The following is a 13476-nucleotide window of genomic DNA, read 5'->3' as shown; positions in this document are numbered from 1 at the left end:
GGTAAAAGCCAGAAGTTTCAGGGCACCAAGTCTGGGCTGTAGTGGGGCTGAGTCACCTGTGCAATTTACTGTTTTGCCAAAAACTCTGCACAAAACGTGATGAATGAGAGGGCATGTTTTTGTGGTGAAGCTGCCAATCACCAGTTGCCTATAACTGTGTCCTTCTTGCTATATTAACAATGGCTGGACTTTTTTCAGACAGACCTGGTATATTCTATGTATGAATTTGATTATCTTCTATTTCATAAGTAGTATAAATAAGCTAAAAAGTAGATCTATTACCAACATACTTTGTTAAATAAGATAAAATAATTGTTCTTTTGACTAAATATTCTGCATCTTAATTTTGGTTATAACCATATAAATATAGGAGATAATTGAATATTCCTTATAACACAATAGCTTAAATTTAATGACTCACTTTGAATTCTAATACAACCTCCTGAAATTGAAAAAATTTAGCTGAGAATCCTGGGAAACTAGGGCTTTGACTTTCGGACAATGAGGCTCAGCTCCATAAAGGGCCAACAGTTGAGACCCTAGACCCATCCACGCCCCTGCTGCCCCCACACTGCCCTCTACCCAGAACAGTGGTTCCCAGCCCAGCTTATGCAGTGGTATGACTCAGAAACTTTTAAAAAATACCAGTGCCTGGTACTTTTTATACCAAAAAATACTGGTAAAATACCAGTCCAAAAGGTTCTGGTTTAATTAGTCTGATGTATGATCTTGGCCTTGATAGTTTTATGGGCTTCTCAGGTGATTCAAACTTGTAGCCAGAACTGCCAAACCCCACCTGGATAGATGGATGGATCACTTCTGTTACAGGAAATAAGTATTATAGGGATGAAAATACCTATGTCCTTCTGTGGATGCATTTTCTTCCTTGGTTTTCTCAATCCTTGATTTTTTTTCTCTTTGCAAATAAAGAACAGTGAAAGTAGGAAATCACAATGTGGTGCATTCTAGAGACATACTTAGCTTTTCTGTGATTAAAGTGAGAGGAGAGGTCATCTCAATGCATCATTGAGAGACTCAGGTGGAGGGAAGAACAATGACTTTCTTGGCTGGTGCCCCACTCAATCCCTTCTTTAAGCACAAAAAAAAAGGCTTCTCCATGGGCCTTGCAGACCTTGCACATAAAAGTCATTCATTAAATATTGGGTGAAGAAGTGAACATGTGAACAAATGAGCAAATGAATGAATGCACGGGGATGAGCAATGGCCAGGGATAATGTGTGTCCGAGCATGTGGCTATGCAGATTCTTGGGTGTAATATCTATAGCTCCCCCTTCTTGCTTGACTGCATTCTTGATCAAAAGAAGAGGAATGGACCTGTTCCAGGGGACTCATACCCAGGAAGGGCACAGACTGCCAGTGTTCCCTATAGAACTCTTACCATGCTCTGACAGTAGTAAGCCCCACAGTATCAGGTAAGCAAAATACAAAGCAATTTTTCTGATATTTGCCTTCCTTGTTTGGCTCTCCATCTTTACCCAGAGGACTGTCTTAGTACTTCCAAGCCGTAGAAAAACAGAGTTTGGAGGTTACCACCACAGTGAGAATAGTCCATGGGCAGGCCTTTATTTTCCCCAGGTACATTCTTTTTTTAAATACATATTTTTTAATTATGCTATTACAGTTGCCCCATTTTTTTCAACCCTTTATTGCTCTCCACCCTGCAACCCTCCTGCCACCAGCATTCTCCCACTTACTTCATGTCCATGGGTTGTACATATAAGTTCTTTGACTTCTCTATTTCCTATACTATTCTTAACCTCCCCCCATTTACTTTGTACCCACCATATGCTTCTTATTCCCTGTACCTTTTCCCCTAGTCTCCCCCATCCCCTTCCAATAACCCTCCATGTGATCTCCATTTCTATGATTCTCTTCCTGTTCTAGTTGTTTGTTGGGTTTTTTGTTTTTGTTTTTGTTTTAGGTTCCATTGTTAATAGTTGTGAGTTTGTTGTCATTTTACCATTCATAGTTTTGATCATCTTCTTTTTCTTAGATAAGTCCCTTTAACATTTCATATAATAAGGGCTTGGTGATGATGAACTCCTTTAACTTGACCTTATCTGGGAAGCACTTTATCTGCTCTTCAGTTCTAAATGATAGCTTTGCTGGATAGAGCAATCTGGGATGTAGGTCCTTGCTTTTCATGACTTAGAGTACTTCTTTCCAGCCCCTTCTTGCCTGCAAGGTTTCTTTTGAGATATCTGCTGATAGACTTGTGGGAACTCCTTTATAGGTAACTGTCTCCTTTTTTCTCGCTACTTTTAAGATTTTCTTTTTATCTTTAAACTTTGGCATTTTAATTATGGTGTGCCTTGGTATGTTCCTCCTTGGGTCCAACTTCTTTGGGACTCTCTGAACTTCCTGGACTTCCTGGAAGTCTATTTCCTTTGCCAGATTGGGGAACTTCTCCTTCATTATTTGTTCAAATAGTTTTCAATTTCTTGCTCCTTCTTTTCTCCTTCTGGTATCCCTATGATTCAGAGGTTGGAACATTTAAAGTTGTCCCAGAGATTCCTAAGCCTCTCCTCATTTTTTTGAATTCTTACTTCTTCATTCTGTTCTGGTTGAATGTTTATTTCTTCCTTCTGGTCCAAACTCTTGATTTGAGTCCTGGTTTCCTTCCTATCACTGTTGGTTCCCTGTACATTTTCCTTGATTTCACTCTGCATAGACTTCACTTTTTCCTCTATTTTGTGACCATCCTGAACCATTTCTGTGAGCATCCTGATTACCAGTGCTTTGAACTCTGCATCTGATAGGCTGTCTGTTCATTGATTAGGTCGCTTTGACCTGTTCTTGGATTTGAGTGAATTTTTTTTTGCCTCAGCATGCCTGTTAAGTTGTAAGGGGTGGATCCTTAGGTATTCACCAGGGAGGGAAAACCCATGTTGCTGTGTTTTGGCACTGTATATGAGGGAGGAATCCAAGAGGGAAAAATGCCATTTGCTTAGCTCTCAGCCAGCTTTCAGTCACTTCCCCCACTACCCACAAGCAAATTGGGCCCTTCTGGTCCTGATACCCAAGTGGGTGGGTTTGTGTATATTCTAGGACCCTCTGCATGTCTCTGAGGAACACTTTTGTGAGTCTGGGAGTTTCTTTTGCCACCGCAATCCCCACAGCTTTTTAAAGCCAGAGGTTTTGAGGCTTTATTTCCCCATGCTGGAATCCTGGGTTGTGTGATCTGTCTTGCTCCCCAGTTATTCCTCCTGGCTTATCCACAGGCAAATGTGGAATCACCCAGTCCAATCGCCTCCTCAACCACCTGGTCCTCCAACCACCTCCTTGCCATGAGTCCTCTCTTTGCCAGCTGTCTGTCTCTGCCCCTCCTACTGATCTGGATGAATATTTCTTCTTTAACTCCTTGGTTGTCAGACTTCCATACAGTTTGATTTTATGGAAGTTCTGGTTATTTTTATTTTTAAATTTGTTGTTGTCCTTCTTTTGGTTGTGAAAGGAGGAAAAGTATATTATTTGCCTACACCTCCATCTTGTCCAGAAGTGGCTCTATTTTCCTCATGTACATTCTAAAGATAGACGATAAAGAAGATTATCATTAAGAAGATTATAGTTTCTTATGAAGACAATGTTATAATTGTCCTTACAGGATACAATTAACTTCTGTAATTTCAACTCTCGTTAACATAGGGCAGTGGTTCCCAAACTGTAGCATGTATAAGAATCACAGGTAGGGTTGTTAGGACACAGATTTCTGAGCTCTACTACAGAGTTTTCAGTTCAGTAGGACCTGGTTACAGCCTGAGATTCTGCATTTCTCAAAAGTCCCCACATGATGGTGATATTGCTGCTCCAGGGACCATACTTTGAGGACCTGTGACTCTCACAGTTATGCTTCTAGAGCCAATTTATTTGAGGTGTTTCCAACTTTCATTTCCAGCTGCCTCTCAAGCATTTCTTCTCAAGTTTTAATTTCATTTGAATCATTTGCAAGTCTTGTTAAAGTGCAGGGCCTGGATCAGTAGGTCCAAAGTGAGACCCAAGAACCTGTAGTTCTAACAAGGTGATACTTCCACTGCTGATTCATGGCTGCACTTTGGGCAGCAATAATTTGGATGTTACCACCTAAAATCCCTACAGGAATAAAACCCTTCAGTAGTAAAATATCAAACTGATGTTTTTTTATCTGAACATCTCCATATCAAAGTCAGGTTATGCCACAGTAACAAGCATCTTCTAAATCTTAGTGACTTCTAACAGCAGAGATTTATTTCTTGCTTACATTTAATGCCTATACAAGGTGATGTATTTTCTAGTGGATGAGATATTAAATGATTACTCATAGAATTATTAATTTAGAATTGTAATAGGGCCCTGAGATAAAATGGTAGAGAATGAGTCTTTAATAGGAGTTTCGAGCATTGGGAAAGGAAGATATTTTGGGCTGCAGAACCTCCTAGGTAGTGCCTCCAATCCTGATGAGGAAGGTGACCACAGCTCTGTGGAAGCACCAGGCCAGGCCAAACCAACAGTAATGGTCAGATTTGGTCTGAGGATTGTATAAGCTAGATCTCCAAAACCGAGGGTAAGCACACTGACCAGTTCGAAGGTATCAGCTTCCTAGAATACAAGAGAATACTGAGAAAATACAGGAACCCACATCAATGTGAGCTCACAGTTCATTAGTGCACAAATATTAACCAAGTGCACTGTGGTTAATTACTGTGGGCCAGGCATTATAAAAACAGACGGCTATGAGATCGGACCCGGCTGGGGGACAGGCATATATTAAGTATTAGGGGGAAAGAGCCCTTAGAAATAATCTTTCATAACACTCTCAATTTAAAGAAGAGCCAGGGGGTAAGGCTTCCAGCCAAGATGGAGGCATAGGTAGACACGCTTCATCTCTTCACACAACCACAAAAAGAATAACAACTAACTTCAAAGCAAAAAACAACAAGGACTGCCAGAAAATCAAACTGTATGGAAGTCAGACAACCAAGAATTTAAAGAAGAAATATTCATCCAGATGGGTAGGAAGGGCAGAGATGGGGAGCCAGGGCAGAGAGGACATGGTGTGGTGGCAGTGAGACAGCAGTGGCAGCAAGTGGAACAGGCAGTTCCACATTCACATGAAGTGGATAGAACTGAGAGGGACACTTGGGGAGCCAGTGATCCTAGCCCCAGGCCAGACCATGCAGCCCAGTGTTCCAGCGCTGAGAAGATACAGCCTCATACATTCTGGCTGTAAAAACTAGTGGGTGTTGGAGTGGTGGAAGAAACTGCAGGTCTCTCAGGAGAGTCTGTTTAAAGGACCCACATGGTCCTAGAATGTATGCAAACCCACCCACTCTGGGATTCAGCACCAGGGCAGCAGCTAGAAGGGTGTCAGTCACATACAGGGAGTAGGGAAAGTGACTGGAAATGACGCAAGAGCCAAGCAACCAGTGTTGTTCCCTCTGAAGCCCCTCATGCATATACAATACAACAAAGCAGCAAAGCAGGTTGCCCCACCCTGGTGAAACCTAAGGCTCTGCCCCTTACAACATAACAGGTGCACCAAGATAGGAAGTCAAAGCAGCTCTGCCTAATACACAGAAACAAACACAGGGAGGCTGCCAAATTGAGGAGACAAAGAAATATGGTGCAAATGAAAGAAAAGAACAAAGCCCCAGAAAAAGAACTAAACGAAACAGAGGTAGCCAACCTATCAGATGTGGAGTTCAAAACACTAGTGATAAGTATGCTCAGAGAACTCATGGAATACAACAAAAGCATACGGAAAGAAATGAAGGCCACACTAAGTGAAATAAAGAAAAATCCACAGAGAAGGGAAGGAAACCAGGGTTCAAATCAACAATTGGGAACATAAGGAAAAAATAAACAGTCAATCAGTACAGAATGAAAAAACAAAAGAGTTTTTAAAAATGAGAAGAGAATAAGAAGACCCTGGGGCATCTCCAAAAGTTCCAAAATCTGAATCACAGGGATGCCAGAAGAAGAGGAAGAACAAAAAATTGAAAACTAATTTGAAAAAATAATGAAAGAAAACTTCTCCAAGTTGGCAAAGGAAATAGACTTCCAGGAAGTCCAAGAAGCTCAGAGAGTCCCAAAAAAGTTGGACACAAGGAGAGCCACACCAAAACACATCATAATTAAAATGCCAAAGCTTAAAGATAAAAAGAAAATCTTAAAAGCAGCAAGAGAAAAGGAGACAGTTATCTACAAAGGAGTTCCCATTAGACTATCAGCTGATTTCCTAAAAGAAACTTTGTAGACTAGAAGAGACTGGCAAGAAATACTCAAAGTGATGAAAAGCAAGGACCTACAACCTAGATTACTCTATCCAGCAAAGCTATCATTTAGACAAGGTAAAGCTAAAGGAGTTCATCATCACCAAGTCCTTTTTATATGAAATGTTAAAGGCATTTACTTAAGGAAAAGGAGAAGATCAAACCTATGAACAGTAAAATAACAACAAACACACAAATATCAACAACTAAATCTCAAAAAAAAAAAAAGAAAACAAAAACAAACTAAGTGGGTAGATAGGGCAGGGGAGAGCAATGGGGGGGAAATGGGGAGGAAATGGGGACAACTGTAACTGAACAACAATTTTTTTAAACAATATGCCCTGGCTGGTGTGGCTCAGTGGATTGAGCACAGGCCTGTAAACCAAAAGGTTACTATTTTGATTCCCAGTTAGGATGCATGCCTGGGTTGCAGGCCAGGTTCCCAGTTAAGGGCGAGCAAGAGGCAACCACACATTGATGTTTCTCTCCCTCTCTTTCTCCCTTCCTCCCCCTCTCTCTAAAAATAAATAAATAAAATATTTTTTAAATACCCAAAGAAAACAAACAAATTAAGCAAGTAACTACAACAGGAACAGAATCACAGAAATTGAGATCACATGGAGGGTTATCATCTGGGAAGGGAGAGAAGGAGGGAAAAGGTACAAGGATTAAGAAGCATGATTGGTAGGTACAAAAGAGACAGGGGGATGTTAAGAAAAGTATAGGAAATGGAGAAACCAAAGAACTTATATGCAGGACCCATGGACTTGAACTAAGGGAGGGATTGCTAAAGGGAAGGAGGGTCCTGGGTGAAGGGGGGCAAAGGAGAAAAAAATTTGGACATCCATAACAGCATAATTGATAAAATATACTTAAAAAGTAAAAAAATAAAGATGAGCCAGGAGAGTTTCAGAGAGAGTAACTGGTTTACTCCTTAGTCCAAAGCTGATGAATGGCCCCAAGATAAGTCTGATTTCCAGAAATCTCAGCCAATGCGCTTTACCACAGCACACCTGTGTCCAATGCTCTGACATTATTACTTTAAGCCAGAGTGCCAGCCCTCAAAAAGATTAAATTTAGTAAGGGTGACCATCAAAAAGGAAAAGTATTTTATATTAATCAATTACAAGCAAACTGCCAGTCAAGGGAGATAGACCATTAGTACTACCAAAATCCAGGGAAGTTAGGATCTTGTAATAAACAAAAGTGCTAGCAAAGACATCATAGAGGAAGTAAAATGACAGTACAATGTAATGGTAGTATTACAGTAACATTAATAAAGCAGTGGATTTATTTAGCACAAACTCAAAAAAAATGTCCTGGGTTAAATATGATTGGGAAAATCCCCTACTCTGTTCAGGAGAGAAACACGTTGAACGTTACTAAACCCATGCTTTGCAAACTTATTTAACTATGGAGACTTTTTGTAAGATATCTATTCAAGTCCTGCAGAAGACTGGTGCACCAGTTTGAAAACTGCTGACATGTACATTTCTTTTAAGCTGCTTTAAATGCCTGATGGTTCAGGGGTGTCCAACCTTTTGGCATCTCTGGGCCACACTGGAAGAATAAGAGTTGCCTTGGGCCACACATTAAATGCACAAACACTAATGAAAATTCATGAGCAAAAAAAGGTTTTAAGTAAATTTACGACTTTGTGTTGGGCTGCATTCATAGCCATGCTGGACCACATGTGGCCCATGGGCTGTAGGCTGGACACCCCTGCTTAGGTGAATTCTAACTATTAGGGGAGATTCTGCAGTAGGCAGAATTCTAAGGTTGACTCCAAGACTCCCCCTACTTAATGTATAATACAACCTCTTCCCCTTGAATGTAAATGGAACCTGTGAATTTATAGGATATCACTCCTTTGGGTAGATTATGAGCAGGGTGATGGGACAGTCACTCCAGTGATTATGTTGTGCCATATAAGACTGTCAAAGTGGTTGTCTTTGAGAGAGATTCTTCTGCTGTCTTTGAAGACATGAGCTACCATATAGGGTGAAGACAGCTTCTAGAAGGTGAAAGGGACCCTCTGCCAATAGCCAGCAACATGGGGATCTCAGTCCTACACCTGCAAGTAACTGAATTCTGCCAACAACTACACAGCTTCAAAGGGGACCCAAGCTCCAGGTGGGAATACAGCTCTGCCAACCTTCATTTTAGCCCTGTGAGACCCTGAGCAGAGATCATAGCTTTGTCTTGCCCAGGTTTCTGACCTATAAAAACTGAAAGGATAAATGGATATTGTTAAATGCCACTAGGTTTATGGTAATTTGTCATGCATCAATAGAAACCTAATAGAGTTTGCCTTGAGTCTTTTCTCCTACCAACTCTAAAACAATTAATTACTTTTTAAAAAAGGCCATGAGCCACAGACCAAAATGTGAAGCCACCCTGCCATTTACTTTCTCTTTCCCACCCCTCAGAGTTCCTCCACCCTCACCTCTCCATCTGTCCTGGAAGAGGCAGGGTAAGAGGTTTGTCTCTAGGCTTGATTGAAAAGGGTGACATCCAATTTCAAATTAATTTCTCATTTTGAACTAAAAAAAACATGTTTCTTGTATTCTATAATATAAGGGCTTTTAAATTTTTCAACCATGAACCACATAAAAAGTATGCTTTATTTCACTACCCAGTTTCACAGCAGCTCCCCTGACCAGATGAACTGAATTCTGACATCTTTCTTCTAGTTCATTCTATTGCTCTGTTCTTTTCTTCTTCCTTCTTTAATACTGATCGTGACCCACTGGGTAGATTTCATGATGTACTAATGGGTCATGGCACCTTGCATTTTGAAAGCACCCCTCTCATTGACAGATTACAATGCTCGTGACATAGAACAGGTTGTAAAACATACACAGAGTATCTCATGCTTGTCCTCTCTCCCCTTGTTATAATTTAAAGAAACTATCTTTGGACAAAAGAATGGCCTACTTCTTTCAGTATTGTTGTCTATGATTTTTAGTGACAATTGATCAAACCCATCTCTTCCCCTTTGATGTAAATATTCTCACATAGAAAATGGTCAAGAAACCCCTATTCTGTAAGTGCAGAAAATTTTAAGGGACCCCAGCACATCCAATTATTCATTTACTTTCACAACACGTGGATATAGGGAAAATATGTTTTTTCTAATTTACAAGCACAAAACATGAAATTAAGTAACACATTAATGACCTGGCCTTGGCATCCAGACTCGGATCCATTCCTTTACTCACCTTCCAAAGCCCTTTCCACAGACACTACACATGACAAGAGTCACACTGCACAGTCATTTATAAGACTTGTCTGCCAAAATAAAACTGTAGAAAATGTTTAGTTGAGAGAGAGGTGGCACAAGTGGCTTTGTTGTTGTTGTTTGTTTTTTTGGCATTCAGACATCTCACATCACCTGGGAGACATGTGAAGCAAGAGCTTTAATCATCGCCATCATGAGAGACCCCAAAAGACTGGCCTGAGCTGAAAACTGGAACCTCCAGTAGGCCAGTGGCCTGAGTGGGCACCACCCCAAGGCCATCATCAGGGTTCTTAGATGGTCACTGACCAAGGCCCCATCTCCTCCAGCCCCAGTTAATTGTCAGGCAGATGGAAAGTGTTGTTGGGGTGGGTGAGAAATGGTCCCCAATACAGCAAGCATTTTCCTTCCCTCCCAGGCATACTTCCCATTATCTCTCCATCTCTTATTCTGCTAAGTCCTGAAATGAAATGGTCTGTGTGTGCATGTGTGCATGCATGTGTGTGTGGAATCCATGTGTACTGGCACACAGAGGAAAAAAGTTCACCCCAAGTTTTCAGCTTCAGAGAAACTGAGTTATGGTCCTTGACTGCCCTGTGGATTTTATTCCATTGAAAAGACTGAGAGTCTGGCGTTTTTATTCCTCCCCAGCTAAGAGGTGAGTTTCTTCTAGCCTCCTTCTCTTTCCTCTCTTTACTTGGACTTGCAATTTAAAAGGAAATAGTGCCTTCTTGTATATACAGAAGGAATCTAAAGCTGATTCTTTGTCCTTTCCTTTTGTTAAAAAGATTTTATTTATTTAATTTTAGAGAGGGAAGGGAGAGAGAGAGAGAAACATCAATGTGTGGTTGCTGGGGCCATGGCCAGCAACCTAGGCATGTGCCCTGACTGGGAATCGAACCTGTGATGCCTGGTTCGCAGCCTGAGCTCAATCCACTGAGCTGTCCTTTCCTATTTATACTGTCTGAAAATTACAAAAGACAGGAAGATGAGAGCTTCCTTCTGGCCACTCCTCCATCTCTGAGTAAATATGCACGCCCAACCCAGTGCTGTGCTCAAAGCACTCACCTCGTTAGGGTTTTTTAATTCGTGGACCATTAATCTAATCTAATTTGCAAATAATCTGTTACTCTTAAACTAAGCAAGAAACCCTAGTGGCAGTAACCTTAGGACTTCTGCTAATTACTTGACACATTGGTAGATCCAGATTACTGATTACTAGTGGGTGGAAATGTGTTTGAGATTTTTATAAGACATAGTGCTTTGTGAGGGCTATCAAGAATAGAAACTTTGGACTCAGGTCTACCTGAATTTGAATCAGAGATCTTCTTTTCATTAGCTCTGCTCCTCTGAATGCAAGAAAAACAAGTCATCTGTGTGTCCTAAATTTGAGAATCTTCTATGTTTTTCAGAGTGTCTTGTGGCAAATTAATCTGGTAAAGTCTACAATAACATTTCCTCTGAGCTGTTTTAACCAAATCAACTTGCCAAGTTACCCACTTAGGAGAAGTCAGTTAAACTCTAAGCCCATGTTTTCTTATCCTTAAAATGGGGATAATAGTTTTTACCTCATAAAATTATGGTGAGGATTGAAAGAGAAAAGCAACAAGTACCAGGTGCCCGAAGAGAATTGTTCAGTATTAGCCAGGGTAGTCCAGCTGCTTTAGTAAAACGTCTTCAATTATCGAAGACTTCAAAGAGTAGATTTTTTTTTCTTGCTCTCAGAAGGTCTGCTCTATGTGTTTGGTTGACGGTGTTCTACATGGTCAGGGACCCAGGCTTCTTGCATCTGGCAGCTCCTACCTCCTCTAGGTCATCAGCCATTGAATTGGGAAAGAGAAAGCAGGGTCATTCCTTCACAGTTTTAAGGACCAGGCCTGGAAGAGGCGTGTGTCACCTCAACATTCATTCAGTCTCATGGCCGTTCCTGGCAGCAAGGGACGCTGAGGATTTTAATCAACCCGTGTGCCTGGATTGAAAAACCCATAGATCAGTTGCCCATCTGCCAGAGTAGGTAACTTGGTTTGGCTAAAATAAGGTCTATTTGTGTGGAATTAGATTGTCTTTCTAAACATTCATGTGGGTTTTTCCAGGTTAATAGCCCAGTCCCATCCAGAGAAAGACAAGAGAACTTTCAAATCTAACAGCTGAATTTGTTTGTATTACACTTGGGCATATAGAGAGAATACAGACATAGATACATGTATACAATTATCTTAAAGTTTCATTAGAGTAAGTTCATCCTTCATTCCTCTGTAATGTTTTATTGTAACTATAAGGTGTCAAATTATTTTCTAATATTTTAAAATGCCAAACAGAATGGTCACGTGACTTTGATCTCAGAGCAAGTCTTGGGTAAATTAGTTGGTGCTTGTGGCAGGTCTGGAAATTGTAAGGAAAAGCAAACGAACAAAGAAGCCAAAATTCTAAGTGTTCCTTAGGTCTGTGCCCAGAAAATGTCACCGCGTTCGTTGTACAGTCAGGGCTGCTGAATCTTCTTGAAAGAGTTGGCCCTGATTAGTGCTGCTAAGTTCTGTTGTTAGGGGCCATATGAGAGATAACATAATGCAAGAAAGTAGTGCTGGCCCTGTTGTAAAATGAAATGCCTGCTTTAAAATACTACTACAAAGTTTTTGTTCTTAATACAAAAGCATTAAGAAAATATTCTGTTGAGTAACTGGTATTAATTGTATGTGCCAAACAAATATTTTAAATATATTTTTAAATACATAATATATATTTATCTTGAAAATAGAAAAGAAAAACTGTAAGAGAAATAAAAGGTAAAAAGTTTTTACCCTTAGTATTATACTGTTATGTTTTCATCAAATAGAGGTACTGTATGTTACCATGCATAATGTGCACATTTTGCCCAAATTTTTGAGGGAAAAATAAGGATGCACATTATGCATAGATATAGTGATTACATGCCATGAGTATAATAATGACTGTAATAATCCCGTGTGTAATGCACACAAAACGGGGAGGGTATTATACATGGAAAAGTACGCTATTTTCCCAGGGGTCTGGGTTGACAGTTTCAGGTAGGCATAGCACATTAGAATCCAACTGGTGGCCCACTTCATGGTGTTTTTTAAATTAACTTTTTAGTCTCACTTCATAAATATGCATAAGTTTCTGCTTTTAGTGGATTACTGAATGGGTTGTTTCTCTTCACTACCAACTCAAAAGCACCCAAAGGCAATGCTTTTAATTTCTAGAGAAGACTACAGGCTTAAGCCCAGCTAAAATATCTGCTCAAGTACAATCTATGAAGAGCATGTAAAACCTGATTGCTAGCTGATACCTACAGGATTGCTCTTTGGTGCCCAGCAGCTTTCTGTGAGCATTTCATGTTGTAGGTGGAGAAATGAGGCTAATGTATGAAGCTTTTGCTTTCCCCATGAGCCTTTCCATAGCAAGAAAATGACCTCAGGAATTACACCCTGGATAGCCCATAAAGGTTAGCTATAGATGCTGGTTAACAAAGAATAAAGCACCAGGGAAGGAAAGAGAAGAAAAGGTTTGTGTGGTATCATCAGGGTCTGCTTGGGTTGACAGCCTGAAGCTACCCAGTCCAGTGCTGAATCCCAACAGGAAAGCTAATCATTAGCTTATCAGGAAGCAGGGAGGAGGGTAACAGAAAAGAGAGCAATGCTGTCATTCTTCTGCCCAGACTGTTTGCTTTAGCAACATAAAGCTGTGAATGAGCTTGTGAGCTGTGACCATAGTTAGTAGCTTTATAGGTATTTAGATGCCCAGGCCTGTGGAGGCAGAAAGGATTTGCTAAGATCTTGTTCTGTGGGCCATCACTCATGGAGACTTTTTTTTTTAAATCTGATAAGGCACGTGAGCTCATCTGTCTTTGTGTAAGACACAATTAGATAATGAATAGCAGTCCAAAGGAAGTAGGGTCTTTATCACACACAGGGGATTTGGGGATTATCTGAGGGGTAACAGTTAATAAAG

General features: G+C 40.5%; 1 protein-coding gene across 1 annotated transcript in view; it reads left to right on the top strand.

Moving 5' to 3' along the window:
• The window catches only part of CAP2 (cyclase associated actin cytoskeleton regulatory protein 2), a 141407-nt gene that overhangs the window by 53274 nt on the left and 74657 nt on the right, over window positions 1-13476 (top strand). The gene's annotated exons all lie outside the window — the stretch shown is intronic.

Source organism: Phyllostomus discolor, chromosome 5 (genome assembly GCF_004126475.2).
Source record: "Phyllostomus discolor isolate MPI-MPIP mPhyDis1 chromosome 5, mPhyDis1.pri.v3, whole genome shotgun sequence".
NCBI classification, from domain to species: domain Eukaryota; kingdom Metazoa; phylum Chordata; class Mammalia; order Chiroptera; family Phyllostomidae; genus Phyllostomus; species Phyllostomus discolor.
This window is presented reverse-complemented; position numbering and strand designations above follow the sequence as displayed.